Below are 12,095 nucleotides of genomic sequence, written 5' to 3' on the forward strand. Positions count from 1 at the left end.
GCTTGACTACAATCAGCCTGGCTTGATTTTAAAATTGAGAGGGTGGAGAAGGTATATGAGCCAACAAGACCAAGCTTCTAATCATGTTTTACCAATAAATCAGAAAGAAACATTGAGACATGCCCCTTTTTCTCTCCATTTCTCTCCATTTCTCTGTCACTGTAAGCGAAACAGCATCAAATCTGCTTTATCAGAGGGTCCTGAATTTCTTGGGTGTGAGAGGTTGCAGAAGTACAGGCAGTTACTACTGCAGATTCATGCTCGTAAAAGGTGTTCTGGGTTTGGAGAACATTCAGATCTAGCTTCCCTTTTAAATAAACTGGCTCACATGATTACTTCTGTAATGAGCTGGGACCTACAAAAAACACGCTGTAACTACCAGAGTTCAGAAGAAGCATTAGTACAAAAGAGCTCCTTTAAATGCCCCGGAGCCAGATTTACAAAGACAGATAAGACACTGCCTGTGAAAAATCAGACATCGAGTTCAACTCTCAATTCTCCTAGGACTCATATGTATTCATTTCTCCTCCCTCCCTCCCCTTCCTCCTTCCCCGATGCTTTTGCCAAAGGAGATGAGCTGGTTACTCTTAATGGCATCATCCCGAGCGTTTCTCGTGTTGCAGCAGAGACTTGTTAAGGAAAATCCCCGTGTAATGGCATTACTTGGCACTTTTGTACAGGACCTGCAGCTGGGAGCTCCGACACCATCCACAGCACAAACTGATTAAACATCACCCCCCTCTGCCAAACACCACGCCAGGGCTTGGTGGGCTTTGCTGGTCTCGTGGTGGAGCAGGAGAGGAAAGCAGGGGCTGGTTCTTGTGCCTTTCTGACTCCCTCCATCCACACCCTGGCTGGGGGTGGCCAGTGAAGCTTTTTCTGCAGCCTGTGCTGGTGGGGCACAGCTGCAAAGTGAGGGGTTTGTATGATCCCTTCTTGATTTGGCATATTCCCTCCTCTTCCCAGTTCAGTGCTCTGAGAGGGAAAAAAAAAAAAAAAAGGGATGATCCATTGGTAGAGAGAAGTTTTCTGCCTATGCATCCCAGTGGTGGGAATTCAACTCTGCAACAGGTTAAGGGCTGGACAGCTCCAGCCAAGGCAAAGGTGACCAGACTCCCCTGGTCCCACCTCTGCACACCAGGTTTGCCAGCATGAGGGAGAAGCATTTCCCAAAATCCTGACCCTGAGTCCTTCTCAGCCGCAGAGATCCTTCCCTTCCACCAAGCAGCAGAGGAAATGCTCATGCCTCGTGCAGGAAATGGTGCAGCTGAGCAAATCCTCCCTGTCCCTCCCTTAAATTATTTAATGTCCTACAGGAGCAGATGACCCCTGCTAAGCAGACTGTCAGGAGAGCAGCAGCCTTTGATGCAGTAATTGGAAATTTCCATTCTTTGCTTGCAGCCCTGAAAAACAGAAGAGTCTAATATACTGGGAAATCTCCATGCTGAGCTAGGAAATTTCCATGATGGAAATTTTTAATATATTCTCCGGCTTTAAACTACACAGGTTGATGAGGCTTGGGGTGTTTGTTTTGTGTTTTGTATTGTATTTGGGGGTTGTGGTTTGGTTTGTTTCTCTTTCTTTGTTTGCTTTGCAATTTGCTTGAAAGAATCAATGAGTGGCTGTGGGAAGGGTTGGAAAAATCAGCCTGGCCAGAGGAAAGTGATGCATTTGCAGGAGGAACACGTGCAGGACTAGCAAGGCACCTGTAACACTCCTGGCCGAGTCAGAGATAATGGGAACCTGTATTTTAACGAGACAGTCGCTGCCAGAGGACAGAGATGACTCCGCAAGAAACTCTGCAGCACAGCTTGGAAAGGCTGGAGCTTTTGATGCTCTTTCCACAAAAAGCCCAGGGGCCCAGAGGGTGAATATTGCCCCCTCAAATACTTTGCAGGCTGCACAAGGAAGAAGCAGGTAAACAGTGGAGAAACAGCTCTTAGGGAGAACCTGTGTGAGCCCTGGGTCTAAATACCTGGCAGTTCTTTGAACAAACAGTTCTCAGGGACAGAGAATATGGGAGGGAATTGTCAGCTGTGCTGTAAAAATGATGATGAGGAGCTCGTAGGAGCGAGGGTGGGAGGACAGCAGAGGAAACACATTGGAAGCAGAGCTGCTGCCTTTCCTGGCTGTAGCACTGGGACTCTGCACAGGCTCCCTGGTGGCTTCTGCAAATCTCTCCCAGGCTGAGGCTGTGCCAGGGCTGGACCCAGCTCCCTGTTCCCTGTCCTGTCCCACGTGGGTGGTGGGGTGGCTCCTGTTGATGTCAACCAGCAAAATGCAAAGTGGCCCTGACATTTCAAAACAACAACGTGAAAACAAAATCCTACCAAGCCCCAAGATCCCTAGGCATGCAGAGCCTCCTCCATCCAGTGGGACCAACCAGCAGAAGTGGTTGGTTTTCTCATCCACTGGGCTATTTATCAAGCAGAAATTAGGGATTCGTGGAGGTGGAGACATTGCAGCCTCCTTTTGCCAGGAAGGTCCTTGTGAGCAGCACAGGTGGGGAGGAAGGGAGGAAGCCAGCCCCACACCAGGGGCTCTGGGTTTGGTCCACAGGGGCCTTGTGGGGCCAGTGCAGACACAAAAACCTGCACAAAGCCAGCCTAATCCAAAGAGAATGGGAGTTCTTGGCTGGCTTCTTTCTAATGCCCCAAAAGGTGTTTACTCCCTTCAGCCCTGTGCTCCCAAGTGCATTCAAGGTGTTCCTGCCAGTTCCCAGTGTGCAGGATCTCAAAGGAAACACTGAACTGGGATGAATGGCTGGGTGAGCAGTCAGTTCTTCATGTCCAAGCACACAAAACCAAAAAGCAAACTTGTGGCACAGCAGGGAACTTCACCTCTCTTCCAGCTGGAACAGATCATTGCACCAAAATATCAAAGGCTTTATTTGACTGTGTTCCTACAGGGTCCTTTGAGTACAGAATCACAGAATTATTGAGGTTGGAAGAGACCTCTAAGACCATCAAGTGCAACCATTAACCCAGCACTGCCAAGGCCAACACTGAGCCATTTCTCCAAGTGCCATATCTACATGTTGTTTAAATTCCTCCAGGGACTATGACTCTACCACTGCCCTGAGCAGCCTTTTGCAGTGCTTGACAGCCCTTTTGGTGGAGACGTTTTTCCTAGTCTGGGAGAAGATGTGTTCAGGTGTCATTGAGTGAGAAGAGGTGAGACTGGTCCTTCTGAGCACAAATCCTCTTGCCATTGGGTCAAGTCATGAGAGTGTCCTGAAGTTCCTCTTTGCTTGTCCATCACTTAAGCCCTAAATACCCAGACACTAAACCAAGTTATCTCTAATGGGGCAAGACCTGAACTGTTGAGTGTCTGCCTGGGATGTGTTGACTAGAGATGACAAAACAACAACTAAAACCTACTCTGAGTTTGCAGAGAAGTACAAGCCCTGAGGGTACAATCCATCTCCCTGTAAAAGACACCACACTCCACCATCAGCAGAATTACTGAGCTCAGAGTCTGGCTCCACAACACAAGTGGGTGGATCCAAGCCTCACAGACTACAAAAGTGGGTGACTTTGGCTAGACAGATGGCTTTGTCACTGAGATCTCGTACTCGTTTATGTGTCCTTCAATCTGAGTCCATCTGCTGTCTCCTGTGCCAAACACAGGAGGTGGAAGCCATCCCTGGGATGAGGTGAGTCCTTTGCTCTGGGTTTGTGCTCCTTCCACAGCCCATCCTGCTCCATACATAGAGTCCCAGGTACAGGAACAATCTGAACCAGAATCTGAACCAGTGCTGCTTCCCCCTGAGTTTGGTTGTTCACCTGGGGGGAAAAAAAACCCACAAAAACTCTGATGGGTTTTCACTGTCCTTTGCTAATCATGGTATATTTTTATTTTCAAGGATTTCTTTATTATTTCCTCTGCACCGCTGTGGCCAAAGAGTCACTTGAGTCATTTCCTCCATCCTGGAGCTGAGCCAAGCTCAGGATCAGGTCTCCAAAATCAGGACCACGTCTTTGAGCAGGAGATGAGCCAGAGCCCAGGACCTGGTGTCCTGAGCCTGGCACACGGCTGGGGCAGGGCTGCGGGATGGGGGCACTCGGGCTGTGATTTCAGGCTGCTGCTCGCTGGGTTTTTCCACTTTGCGAACTCAGCTTGACCTTAGAGCTCAATTCACCGCTGGCTGCCTGAACCCAAGCCAGGTTTGCCACCAAAGAGGGTCACACCTGAACTTTCTGGGCTCAGGGAGTCACTCAGCCCAAGCAGGGAACACACCCCCAGGCTGGCTAATTGCTGCTTCTTGCTCCCTGCAGATGGAGAGGGCAGGAGGAGGGCGGATCGCTGCTGCTCGTGATGGCATAGCAAGCAGTCTGGCTTTTGGACCTCTCCCTCAGGGGCTTTATTCCTGAAAATGATTTATTAGGATGGTGTGTTTGATTTAATATGATAAGGACGTGCTTTATGGGTCGCAAAACTGAAATCTGATGAAGAATCTTCAGCAAATGCTGCCAATAATATTTTGCCTCTCAGAAGCTTCAGGAAATGCTGCCAATAATGTTTTGCCTCTGTTCCCTTCCATGTTCCAAGAGATTTGCTAGGTTTGCGTTTGAGTGGGTGGGGTCTTTAGGTCAATAACAGTTTTGCCAGTCTAGGTGAAGTTTTACCAGCTTATAGAAATTTACAACTGAATATTTACTGCTCGGAGATTTGCATGGAGGCTGAAGCTGCTGAAGTGATCACTCAGTCAGGAGCAGCCATGCTTTGTGGCCAGCCAGGATGATCCCATCCAAAGGGAATCAGCTCCAGAGCAGTGCCGGTGCCTGGTCCGTGCAGGCTGAACCGACTGCGAGCGCCGAACGCCGTCAGGAATTGTGATTCCTCCATGTATAATGCATGAGCATAATAAGGAGCCACATTTGTTAAAGAAGCTGGTGCTTATGAATGATGCACTTACTGCTCTGCTCCGGTTCTCTTAGCACTTCTCCCAGACGCTGGAACGTTATCCGCATTATACATTCAACAGGATTTGTTCCAGCCGTTTTCCAAAGAGAATTTTTACTGTTCCCCGCTAGCCTGGGTTCCCAAGGAAGCATGGCTGACGTGTTTGAGCGCTGTTTATTTGGAGCCACGTTTCCATACCTGCCCCTCCAGCACCTCTCAGAGCTGTTGAACTTGGTGGGCATCTTCATCTGAATTTAATAGAAGGAGAAGTGAAAATTGCCCAGAGAAGCTGTGACTGGAAGTGTCCAAGGCCAGGCTGGACAGGGCTTGGAGCAGTCTCGTTAAATGGGAGGTGTTCCTGCCCATGGCAGGGGCTGGAACTGGATTATATCAAGGGTCCCTTCCAACCCAAACCATTCTGTGATTCTGAGCATTTTTGGACGTTTAATGAAAGCAAGCAAAGGGAAGCAGTAAGGCAAAGGAAGATTACAGGCTGACTGCAACTCCCCTGGGAACCCAGCCAGAAATGGACACTTGTAAGACCTTTGCCTGCAAGCAAGGTGAGCCTCAACCCCATGAGGCACAAGAGAATTCACACTCAAAATGCAAGCTTATCAGGAACCTTATCTGTTGCTACCATGCCTACTTTAAGGAGTTTTTACATTTATTTAGAAGTTGTTATTTTAAAGGAATAAGTACCTTGTGGTGCAGCATCAGAAGAAAAACAGTGAGAGGCACCATTAGCAGGTGGAGCTGAGCAGAAAGCGCTGCCTCCTGTTGTGATGCTGTGTGGGGCTGAGCAACAGAGAAAGAAAATATGAAACAGAGGCAGGCTGTGATATTGGCTGGCAGCCTCAGCACAGGCCCAGGGGTTTGGAAATCCAGGATCAAATCATGTCTGCGATAACAACTCCTTTTATTGCCCACACGGACTTGGGGGTTTGGCTACCTTAGTTAAAAGGAGTGGGGCTGATCGAAGCTGTCTCACAGGATCGTTCCTGTCCAGCAATATGAAATCACTTGATGTGCTCAGAGGTTGAAAGCACCCCGCAGTGAAATAAAAGGCACCAGCCATCACTCCTGTAGGCATTCAGCGCTTCTCCCTACCTTTGACAGCTGCCACGCTACGGCAGAGATTGTTCTGCTCAGCCCCAGCTTCAGAATCCAAATTTAGAACGTGTCCTATGACAGGAATAATTTACATGACAAAATCTGCCTTTCTCCAGATTCCTCTAATTAAGTCCTGCCTCCCTCGCAGCTCTCGCGCTGGTGGAGCGTTGCAGGGAAGCCGCCGTGGGAAAAGCAGCGTGTCTGTCTGCAGGATGCTCTCCTGAGCCCACCAGGGTGGAGCTGGTGCTGCACATCCATCTGGGGGATGCTCTCCTGAGCCCAACAGCGTCTAGTTCAGTGCTGGTTTTAGCCCACACAGCCAGAAAAGGGGTGAGGGCTCCTCGTCCTCCTGCACTGGCTGCAATACAACCTTCAAGATGCAGATGTGACAGGAGGAGAGTTCCTTTGGAACAATTTTTAGGGCAGATTTGGATGTTTTTGTAAAGCCTGCTGTGGGTGCCTGATTAAGAATTGTTGGCAAATTTTTGACATCACCTGAGTCTCCACTGGGTCCTTGTGGTGGAAAGATCCACCATGGTCAAGAGCAGTTTCTGTCCTCCAAAAGATGTGCTGAGCTGCTAACGTGCCTGGCAGCTTGGAATCAAAGCTACATGGCCACACAAATAGGAGGATTTTAGGAAATCCCACATATCCTTCAACCTATTCAAGAAAAAAAGGTCTTTTTTTCCTCATCCTGGGGTCACTGAGGATGTCTGAGCTACTTGCAGCAGAGTACAGTTTCAAAGACTTCCTCCTTGAATAACAGCTGTCTTCCCTGCCGGGAAGATCTTTCGTGTACCCAGCAAAGGAGCTTCTTCCTCCCACAGGAGGGATGTGTGTGGAGCCTTCGTGACACTCCCCACCTCTGCAGCCCCCAGGAGGGTCAAACCTCCCTTCAGACCTGCCAGAGATCCCCCAGCTGAGGCACCCAGTGCTCTCCCAGAGCTGCCTGGGCACTGCTGGGTGTTGGTGGCACAGATCAGAGGGTTCAAGGTGCCACCCAGGCTGGGGCACAGGGACAGGGTGGCCACAGGCAGTGAAACACAAAGGAAGGAAGGGTGGCTCTGGCAGCTGCAGCTCATCTGGCTCCAAAGAGCCTCCCTGGGATGGGTCAGTGTTTGTTCTCCTCTGGTGGCACTCGGCCATCCCTGCGAGGTCCAGGAGGGATTTGGGGCTGCTGATATTTCTCCAGACACGTAAGCAGCTGCAGCAAGAGCAGCAGGAGGCTCCAGGAAGCACAAGACCCTTTGCCAGTGATGCCAATGGAGAAGCTCTTCCCATGGAGCAGCTCTTCCTCCTGCCTCCATGTGTCAGAATGGATCATTTCAGGTGTCACAGGCTCCATGCCCTCAAACCCAGCTCCAGGAGGGATTCTCCCATGCTCCTCATGAGGACAGTGCGTTCCTCCCTGTCACCCACCCAGGGGGTGACCTCAGTCCTTTGCCCACCCCTTCATCCGTCCCTCCATCAAATTCCTGCTGACAGCCAAGCAGTGTTGCCGTGGGAGAGAACACACAGGATGTGCTGGCCAGCAGCAACACCTGGGATCAGCCATTATTGGGAAAAGCCCTTGAAACTCCTTTCCATGAACCTCTAAACCCTCCAGCAGCACCTTTTGAGGCTGCCAGCAGGCCCTCCCTGCCTTTTCTGCACAGCTCAGCACTTGGGGCAGGTGCCTGAGCTTCCATGGACACAAAATTCCTGCCACAGGCAACCTGTTATCCCAAACAGGGGGCACATCAATTCCACACTCTCACCCTCTGTGCAGGGGAAGGGATCATTTCACTCATTTATTCTGGCCAGATTCCACCAAAGCGATCACAATTCAGGGTCTGTTTCTATGTCCAATGCCAGCCACATAATGCTCTTAATCTTGGTGATTGTAGTTTATTGAGGATCTTGGAAACTGGGAAAATGGCTTTCAGAGGAAAAAAAAAAAGAAAAAAAATCCCAAATTCCAAATCAGGGAGGAAATTCCCTCAGAGGATCATGGCTGAAAACAAACATGTTTTTGTGCTTCCAGAAAATCAGCAAGACTAACAGTGCCATTGTTTGTGTAAGGGGGATTTCCACATTTCAGGGAACAGCTTGGAAGCCAGCACAGCAGCTGCTCTTGGGAGAGCAGAAATTGTGAACCAGCACCAGGCAAAATCTCAGCAGGTTAAAAATCATGGGATTTTTTAGAATGGTCATCCAGATTTAGGCTGTGTTTTGGTTTTTCTTTCCTTTCTGTGCCTGCTTTCCAAACCTTTAGGGGGCATATTTTCCTGCTTCCCTCATAGCATGAGCAGCACAAATACACCAGACTATTTTTGCCCCTCATAAAAGCTCCTTGTCACAGAACCATGTGACCCCAGCCACCCTTGCGCCACCGATGGCATGAAATATCACAAGATCTATAATGAAATTACATGAGTCAGCAACGCTGGAACCTACCATGAGAAACAAGAATGCCATCCAGAGGGGGAAAAAGTGGATTTCTAAAATCCACGCTGAGCTGACCATTTAGGACAACTCACACTTGGTAACTAGGATTCCTTTCCAGATGAAGAGCTCCATGGAGATCCTCTCCGTGTTACCCTGGAAGGGCCAGGAGACAGCACCAGGATGATTCCATTTGCAGTGGTGAGACCAAAAAGGGACAGGGCCTGGTGGGAAAGGAGAGAACCATGAGAAGAACAGGAAGGGAATGACAGGAGGTGAGGGAGAGAGCCTGAGGGAGCCAGAAATCTCTGTCTGGTCTTGATGGCCCCAATGATGAGAAAGTCACTGAGGGGTTGGAGAGTGTCCAGAAAAGGGAACAGAGCTGGGGAAGGGTCTGGAGCCTCAGGAGGGGCTGAGGGAGCTGGGAAGGGGCTGAGCCTGGAGAAAAGGAGGCTCAGGGGGGACCTTGTGGCTCTGCACAGCTCCTGACAGGAAGGGACAACCAGGGAGGTCTTTGCTCCCAGGGAACAGGGACAGGATGCGAGGAAACATCCTCAAATTGCACCAGGAGAGGTGTGGGTTGGAGATCACAAAAAATATCTTCACTGAAACAGCTGTTCACCACTGGAGCAAGGACGTGGTGGAATCACCATTTCTGGAACTGTTCAAAAGACTTGAGGACATGGTTTAGTGGTAAACACAGCAGTGCTGGGTTCATGGTTGGGTTTCTTTTCCAACCTAGACGATTTTGTGATTCAAGGATCTTAAGGGCATTTTCCAGCCTGAAGGACTCTTTGATTCCATGTGGATGGATGCTATCACCACAAACACTGCGGGGAGATGGCCCAGCCTCAGCTGATGGCCCTGTCTGATAGCGTTTGGAGATTACCAGATCCCTGGGCTGGGCTGCCTGCCAGGAAAACATGACTGAGAAGGCGATAAGAAGGGTGCTTTACTGGGAAGAGGATGGCGTGGCTGCTGACGGGTGTTACCTCATCCCCTCTGAGTAAGCACCGTGTGACCACCCTGAAACTGGAGCAGGGAGGTGACACGGGGACCCTGCAGAGCAAGGGCAGGGTCACCTTACTCCAGCCACCACGGATGGACCTGTGACAAATATTTGGTGGGACGGGCAGGCGCTTGGGATGTGCTTCTGGAACATTTGCTCTTCCTTGGTGCCCAATGGGAATAAGGAGAGTGGGCTCCTGGGGGTAAAGGAGTGTGGCTCTTCTTGGGTCTGCCCTACGAGGGCATGCAAGGTCCTTTTGGGGCATGGGAAAGAAGAAATCACTGCTCAATTTCACTGCTTTTTGTCGCAAATTAGATGAAAATCTCAGCAGAAATGACTCCAGGCGTGTTTGTGGTGGGAAACTCTCACCAAGCCAAGATGAGAAAACGCAAGTTGGGAAGACCCTGGCTTAAAAATATCCCTGCAGCCTGCAATGATCCCCCTTGTGTGGGTGAGCCCTGATGGCCCTTAATTGAGCTATTTTTTGCGCTGAGCTGCTGCTTCATTTAGTGCTCAGGATGTGCTGTGCTCAGTTAATGAGCAGCTAATCAGTGTTCTGTGGCTGCTCCAGGCTGAACCCCGCAGAGCCGATGGACCTGGCAGCCCTGATGGAGCAGGGATGCTCCTGCTCTTTCTCCAGGTGCAGGGAAGGCACCTGGTCGGCTTTGAGTGCGCTGGGATTTCAGCTGCTCTCTTTGAAGATGTCTCACTCAAACCCTGGCCAATGGCCATTTTTGAAGACGATGGCATTCGCAGGAATCCAAAGAACAATCAGTCCCACAGCTGAAATCCACAAATATTTTCTTAAAAGGGAGAAACATCTTACTCTTCCCTGTCCCTGTTCTTAGGCTGCCTGGTTTTGGCTGAAGGCTGAGCATTAGTACAAAACACCACAGAAAGCTTCTGCCCAAATGTCCCAGAGTTCACAGTGTTAAAAGCAAGGTAATACATCTTCTAGTGGGAAGCTCTGGGTGATTTACTAACCCATCCTGGAGTGCTACCTAGAAGTTAAAAATCATATGTCTCCATCACTCAGTGGAATTAACTGCTCCAGAGAGCAGCTTAGCTCAGCTGAGTTCCAGGCAGGAAGGGGAACGCTTTGAAAGATCCAATTTCCAGATTAGACTCAGACATATTTCACTTGTTCTTCCACAAAAAAATCTTTTAAACAAACAAGCCATCAAAGATACCAGAAAATCATGGCATTCAGTTTCCTTAGGGTTTCTGAAGAGTTCAGGAGACAAAAAATAATTATGAAACTAACAATAAATTATAATCTCAGCCTGATGAGATGAAGGACTATGAGGAAATACTGAAATTAGAAATACCCATGATAAGCACAGAAACAAACACCTTGTGTCTTTCCACACCTCTTGCAATCCCACCAGTGTAGGGTCACATTCTGGAGGGAGAAACTTTCATAAATGTTTTAACCAAAGAAAACAAACCTGAACAAAAAGGGCGCCTGATGTGTTACAGATTGTCAGAATAAAGCCGTTTTAGAGGGTACCATAGGTCTAAAACTTGATAATAAAAGCCATCATCTTTGTGTACTTCCCAGCACGTTGGGTGCAGCCCCTGAGAGTCCTGCAAGGTCCATAATCCCCTTCCTCCCATTGTCATGTGGAAATGCAGGAGCAACATCACTGTGACAGAGAAGTCACCTTGGCCAAATTGCGAGATGGCAGCAGCACATCTGCCAGCAAAGCCATCTTCTTGGTGACTCCCCACTGCCAGAGGCAAAAAACAAAGCCCTGAAGGATACTCAAGATCTGTAGATTTCCAAAGAATTATTTGGAGCAAAATACTGAGAATGAGACCTTGAGATTTGGCTTGCAGGGAGCTCTCTGGTGAGCCAGAGCAGGACTGGCTGACGAACTTCCTGATTTTTGCTCCATATCCACAGATATTGAGCTGACCATTGTCATAATAAATGAGAAGGTACTTCCCCAAGGAATGAAGAGCTTTTGTAGGAACTAACTTTGTACTACTCTGTGAACTCAACAGGCGTGTTGTACCCCTTAAACGGATCCCAGGCTTTGGCATGTTAAAAGACCTGGACATGTTTATAGGACAAACAACCATTTATGTGAAAGGTCAGGTTTTTGTGGGTGGGCTGTGGAGTGTCTTGCTGAAGCACCTTTATAACTCACAAGAGACAAAGATCATAACACTACAAATGCCAACTGCAGCAGCAGGGGCTGATTTGCTTCATTTTAAGGTTGGCATCAAAAATGACAGACCAACCTCCAGGCGCAGCTGCGCCTCTCCCTTAGCGGGTGACTGAAGGGAGCCAAGGGTGATGAGAGGAGCAGAAGGCTCCTGTTTACCCTCAGAGTCAGGGAAGATGAGGGTTGTGCCTTTCCCTGGAGTCTGGCACAGCCCTGCTGGGATGAGGAAGGACAATCCCTCCTCACTGCGCAAAGGAAAAGGTCCAACCCTCGGGCTGCAGCCGGTGCTGCCCAACCGTGTCACCGCCGGCTCCCGCGCCAGGCTTGGTCCCGGCTGCCTCTGCCAAACCCAGCCACTGCTGACTTGCAAGGACTGCCCAGAACGATCCTGTTTTGTTGCCAGTCACTCACGTCTAGACACTGAACCTTGTCCTGGACTAGCTGCAAAGACAGGGCAGGAGTAAAGTCCTCCCCTG

The sequence above is a fragment of the Prinia subflava genome, chromosome 4, assembly GCF_021018805.1.
Source record: "Prinia subflava isolate CZ2003 ecotype Zambia chromosome 4, Cam_Psub_1.2, whole genome shotgun sequence".
NCBI classification, from domain to species: domain Eukaryota; kingdom Metazoa; phylum Chordata; class Aves; order Passeriformes; family Cisticolidae; genus Prinia; species Prinia subflava.